Here is a 6,980-nt window from a genome sequence, read left to right on the forward strand (position 1 = left end):
TCTTGGGCCACACAATTAAAGGAAAGAGATGACAAATTTTAAGAGAAATTGCCTTAGCAATAATCTTTTAATGATAATAATTTCTAAAACCAAAATATCGGAAACCAAATTATATCTCAAACTAACATATATCTAAAACCACATGATTATCATCTAAAATTTATTATTTCATTAAATATATTTAAGTTTTAAGTTACAATTTATATGGATTGATCCAAATCAATTGTGTGATTTAAGACAAATAAATTCAAATTAAGAAAAAAAAAAAAAAAACAAAGACCAAATTTTACATAAGTCATATATATATAATATCCAAATCTTATAATCTAAATTATCATTCTCACCAAATATACAAACCAAATGCTTAAATCCATTTAATCCAACTTTTCTTTTTCTTAAATATACTTTATTTGTTATATTATCATTCCACCTTAGAAGTAAAAAAATATATGTATAAAGCCCACAAATGTATATGATCCCATTAAGAAAATGATGTATGATGTATTTACCACATCATTTTCCCCTCCCATAAAATAGACATATACAATGCCCAAATCCATGCAAGCTCATCTTAGCAATATCTAAAACCAACTTATATATCAGAACCATTCATTTCTATGTGAACTCAGATGATATAGAGGTATAATTAATGTGTTCTTTCTTTTGTCAATTTGGTTTTTTTATTTTGATTAGATCTACTCATTAGTTTGGTAAGTTGAATATGAAATAGGTTTTACATACATCATTCTAAACAAATTATTTGAGAAATTCATTTGCATTGTAGATGTTATCAATCAACTTGCAAGGTATATCTATTGAGAAAGTCCCTTGGACAATTTAGAAGTGAAGGAAATTTGTTATATATCTAAGCCCCCACAATGGGGTAGACATCAAAAAGCTTACTTTCCCTTGTCCTTGCTTGATTGTGACCTTCTGAATGATCTAAATCATTTAGGATGGATGCATACATAACCGAATGAACTTCCTCAATTGTCACTTCACTTCAGTATGTGGTCTTGAGTGTCATACTTGTTATTTTTTAAGGTAAGCTCTATTTATACAACTCTAAATATATGTTAAATAACTACTAGTTATATTTTAATTGTTGAACCTTAGGGAATGACATGTCATGCATGAATCTTAGAAAACAACAAGCAGTAGAGTGGAGAAAATGAATAACTACATACAAACTCACACCAAAATGATATGAATGGGGAAATCTTTAAAAAGATAGAGCAAGAAAACCACATGGATGGATATCTACCTACTCATCATGAAGATGTACAAATACTTTGCTAGCTACTTCCTTGGCTTTATATGGTATATTTTCTAACATTTTTCTTCTATATTTCTTTCTTCACTTAATTTTTTTAATTCAAGTTTTGGGTTACTATGAAATATTCTTAGAAAAGAACTACTCATGAAATTTCTAGAAATTTGATAACTTTGATTCCATAGTAGATCACAATTAACAATTTCAATTTTTCAAATACACATAGTTGTAAAATTTCATTATAAATAATAATTCTTGTGGATGTGAAAAAGGAAATTTGAGAAAGCTAGCAATGGAAGGAGTGCTTAGTAACAACAAAGAACACTTATTTTCTGTGTTTTCCTTGAATTGGGTTTTCAATCCAAAAACAATGTTCAAGATGTAGTAGTTCGTTTGGCTTAACTAGGGCATATATTTCCTCTATCAAAAGGGCCTTGATGATATTGAATACGCGCTTGAGATCAATTAAACTTAAAAAACCACTCAATGAAAACATAAAATTTAAGGGGCAAATTTAAGAAGCAAGGAAAGCCCTCTAATGCATAGATCCACATACCAAGGAGCATATTTTAATTCATTTTTTATCTAATCAATTAGCCAATCATAATCATTATTCTTCATAAAATAAAATGGAGGGGCATACAACCAAATGCATCATTATTCTCGATAATTATTTAAGGAAGCACCTCTCTATGAAATTTGAGGATGAATTAGAGAAACAACCTGATCGATGCTTAAGACATAGATGGTCATAGTTAAACAAGATAACCCAATAGGTATTAAAAAATGGAAAGTGATATATTAAGAAAACCCTACCTTTTAAAACAAATGCAATGATTTTCTCACCAACTTGTGCCTGTAAACAAAAGTATGCTCTGTATCATAGCAGATCTATGGAAATGCACCTATCAGCTCATCGATCTATGCACAAATAAATGTTTATCAAAATGATCAGTAGCTTTGCCCATTTTCTATCAAATTGACATGGACGAGTTAAATAAAATACAACAATATATGAAACTTGTTTTTTAACCCAAAAGTTGCAAAATCAAGATCTTTGTATTACCCAATACCATATCTATGAAGTAGCAAAAATAAGCTTTTCTCTTATAGATCTATGCAGAAGGAGCCACGCCACACCACACCAAGAAGCCACAACCAAAGAACAATGGAAATTAAAGTGATTGGTAAAGCCAAAGAACAACGGAAATGAAATAATTCATAAATTATTAGTTCTTGCAACCATGGAAAAGCAATCATGTGAAGTCAACACCTACTAATCCATAATTATTACCAATACCTACCAGTTTACCAACATTTTAAAACTGAACCTACTAGTTAGCCCTAATGCACGGTTAACTGAAATAGTTAATTGACAACTTAACATATCCAGATGTGGCTAGGATGGAGAACCATGGTTCTAATGATCACTAGGATTTTGCCAAAATTTTAGTCACATCTGTCACTTTGACAACTTGACACTAGACACATGGTATGTATAGTAGTATGGTCTTAGGCATGAACAAATCGTTTGGAGATTAGCCAGTCCCATAGGTATATAAGGGATAGGCTAATCTGTAGACAAAACAAAGTCTAACTTTATTTTTTCCAGATTCACGAAAACATAGTGATTTTTTTCTTTCTTTAAAAATTATTTTCGACTACAAACTATGTAGATCATGAAGATCAAATGATGAATTTTTCAGAAAAATCCATGATTTTTTTATTTTTTTGAAAATTGGTCAATTGTACTGTTTGTAAGGAGGATAGGGGGTCGGTCATTTTTGCCATCATGTTGTAGGAAAGAAAGGGCATGTGGGTGCATTAACCTAGGAAGCGAGAAGGCAAGCTTGCCATTAGAGGTTGTGCGAAACAATGTATTATATACACAAACCGATCTTTTGCATGGAATGATACATTCAAATGGATTATGGCTCAGCCGCACATCGGCAACTCTTCCAAAGGGTCAACACTTCGAATATTCTTCGAAGGCTGGCCTCTAATTTTACAAATGTGTTTACTAATTTAAATTATGTTGAATTTGTATGTTTCTGGTTTTACTTTGTGTAACGAGTACATTAAAAATTACGCTGAACTTGTATGCATCTCGTTATATTTGATCTCATTATATTTAAGGAGATTACAACTTTCACATTACAACAAATACCTCATTGTATCTACAAGATTATGACATGAAGATCAACGCAAAATTTTCATATGTCTCATTGTATTTGATGACACTACGGCATATATATATATAAGGACACTGCTAAAATAAATGGACTACAAGTTAGCTTTGACTTTTTGATAAGTATGTTCTTAGTGTATAGTCTAACATCATCTAGTTAATAGATTAATTATTTAGATTTTCCTATAATCCTAAGGAAAAATCGACTTTGCCAATAGTCTTCTTATTTATTTATCTTAGCCTTCCTTTCTCAATTCTGTATTTCTTCATCATTTTTGTTATGAAAGTGGCCTTTAATTTATTTTAAAATTTGAAATGTTGTGAATTAACAATATTATAACTCAATTTGTTAAGTAAAATTAAACATTTCATCATTTCAAGAGGAGGAAATGACAAATACAAAGTTCTTGACAATGATAATAAGTGCATCAATGTATAATGCAATAGGAAAAATGTCAGTCTTGCCAACTTTTTATTTTCAGATTCAAATTCAATAGCAAAAATAATGTAGAATATTTTATTACTCAATAAATTCTACTAGAATTGAAAAGATTATAGATCCACGAAACACATTATAAATGAGCTTGCACAAATTGATATGTTGCACAATCCATCATATTCATTTGATAAGGTATGTGTGTCATTTTATGCATGTGGGGCCACTTCTTGTGTGTTTGACACCTTGACTATTTCTCATGCTTCCCTCATTAAACACAAGTAGAAGATAGATATTATAAAAATTTAAAAAATAATAATTTGGCATTCTTATTATGCTCATTAATCATCACTTGATGGTACATGCACTATATTTATAGTGATTCTAATAATGGAGCTAGATATAATAGCAACTAACTTTTAAATACAAATATTATGCATATGCATTATTCTAAATAAATTGAATGGTTAGCTTTCTATCAAATGGAGAAGAGGTTATTGAAGTGGTTTAAAAGTGATATAAATTAACAATCACACCTACGTATGTAATGGTTGTGTCAAAAAGGTGTGGAAGGTTATTCATAATAAAATTTAGACTATGTTTTGCACACATAAATGAAGTACATAAGGTAAAATAGTAGGCTAAGAAATAGAAGAGTCACAATTAAGAAGTGATATCTTCAAATTATAAACACACACTTTTCATGTGTATCCTCTTACCATTTCTTTGTACTCCCCTCTATATCTCTATCTACATATTACTCTCTAAATTAGTTGAAAGTAATGTTGCGAAATACCTCTCAAGTTATAAATGATCAAGTAGACCAAGAGAGGGGAATGATAATGCTCCTCCAAGATATAAAAGTCATCATGAATTATCCAAGAATAATCTCCTCATAGGTGTCAAACTCATGTCCTACCAAGATGTATGGTCCTTAGACTATCTTCTAAAAACTCACTAAAAGTACACATCTCAATAAAATGTCTCTCATATCAAGAGAACTCTAGTCTAACTTAAGTCTTCAAGTATCCATGAGAACCTATAATTAATCACTCCATGTAAAAATCCAATGCACGATATCACTACCATAAACTATCAATAAAATGATCAAATACTCAACAACAAGAAACTAAACCAAGATAAATGACAAATATCTAACCATGGAATGAAAAACATAAACATGACAACATGATCTAAAAAATATCCTGTGAAGAGATAACATGCTCCATGTGAATATATCAAATATTTGCATCATGTCACAACCCTAAAATGGTAATAAAGAGAAAACCATGACATAAAAGCCACCATAATAACATATCAAATGAAAGCATTTAAACTGTATCACTTCCAAGGACCCCTTGTGTCCTAAATATGTCAACATCACAAATCACATGAAGATACCATCTCCAACTAGTGAACGAAGAAATCTGAAAGACCCTTTTGTAGAATAGAATCTAAGGCGTCATCCAACATCTATAACACTAAAGATGATCATCAATCAACACATGATGAATATAAATTCACTTCTAAAGCCCCCATTAAATTGTGATACAAAGTTATCCATTCATATGAACATCATCCCTCAAATCTAAAAATTATCTAGGCCTACACATTGCATAGAGTGAAACAAAAATTTCAATTATCTAGGCCTACACATTGCATAGAGTGAAACAAAAATTTCCAAACTAAGGAGAATCATCATGCCATAGGACACCATAACTGACTATCTAAGTACTCACTTATTATCCATCCTCTCATCCCAAAAGTAACCAAACAAGGCCAACTAACATGTATCCACCAACAGTGAATCAAATCTATGGGTATAGATATTCCACATGTAAGTTATCTCAATGCAATGATATGAGTGGCCCACCTAACATGTATCCACCATAAACAAGGCCAACTAACATGTATCCACCAATAGTGAATACATAAACAAGGCCAACTAACATGTATCCATCAACAGTGAATCAAATCTATGGGTATAGATATTCCACATGTAAGTTATCTCAATGCAATTATATGAGTGGCCCACCTTGTTGGCATAAAGTTATTTTTCATTAGTCACAACACTCTTCTCATAGTTCAAACCGAGTACTAAAGAAATAGTTCAAACTGAGCGTCGAAGATACAGTCCAAAATGAGCATCGAAGACACAGTTCTAACCGAGTGAAGATGCACTTAGTGTTAACCAAGTGAAGATGTACTTAGTGTTAACCGAGTGAAGATGCACTTAGTGTTAACCGAGTGAAGATGCAATCAATATTAATCGAGTGAGGAAGGACTTAGTGATAACCGAGCTTAGGAGGTTAATGAAGAAGTTAGTTTCTACCAAGTGACACTATATCTACCAAATCACCAATGGTTACCGAGTTCCAGGCAATGTTGTATGACTAGTATGAACTGAGCCCCTACCTCTACCGAGTGCATGATGATGCTGAGTAACGTAGTGGATGTCGCGTATTAGAAGGTCATCAAGTCTGTCTAAAGAACTCACGTTTATTTTACTATTTGGCCGACTCAGTTATATTTTGTTTACTTGTGTTTGGCTGACCTTGCATGAATAATTATTGGAATGGTATATATATGTAATGTATTATATTATTCAATGGATATAAACGATATAGAATATTGCACAAAAAAAGGGACATAAGATATGACATGAGAATTCATCAGCAGTAAAGAATACTCAACAAGGTCTACAAGGAGCAAAAATGATTTCATCAATCACATAAGGTGGTCTGCAATAAAGAATCTAGTCAAGTTGTAGGTTGATCTATTGGTTCATCTTAATAGGTGAATCATTCTTGTAAATCCTTTAACAAGGTAGACTTAACCGTCTTTATTCAAATTTCCTAACAGAGTGCATACTTGTAAAGTATGTTTGTAAATCCTCTAACAAGGTGGATCTAGCAATCCTCTGTGCTCCTAACAGGCCAGATCACCAAAAGTGATCATTGTAAGCCTTAAACAACCAACTTCATACTGTAGTAACGAAGCTTTGTCAGTATCATCCCCACCCCAATTTTACTTTTTATTTTGGAAGGTTTTTGGGTCACCAAATCTCTGTGCATATATGGTTT

At 31.6% G+C, this 6,980-nt stretch overlaps 1 long non-coding RNA gene across 1 annotated transcript; it reads right to left on the reverse strand.

Moving 5' to 3' along the window:
* Window positions 1-1,820: 1,820 nt before the first annotated feature.
* Window positions 1,821-2,460, reverse strand: LOC149561497 (uncharacterized). The gene is made up of 2 exons (XR_016363441.1): window positions 2,340-2,460; window positions 1,821-2,129 (listed from the first exon to the last, which is right to left on the reverse strand). It is a non-coding gene; the product is annotated as an uncharacterized LOC149561497 (long non-coding RNA).
* Between the last annotated feature and the right edge of the window lie 4,520 nt (window positions 2,461-6,980).

The sequence above is a fragment of the Cupressus sempervirens genome, chromosome 4 (genome assembly GCF_028749045.1).
Source record: "Cupressus sempervirens isolate cs-2001-9-10 chromosome 4, ASM2874904v1, whole genome shotgun sequence".
Classification (NCBI taxonomy): domain Eukaryota; kingdom Viridiplantae; phylum Streptophyta; class Pinopsida; order Cupressales; family Cupressaceae; genus Cupressus; species Cupressus sempervirens.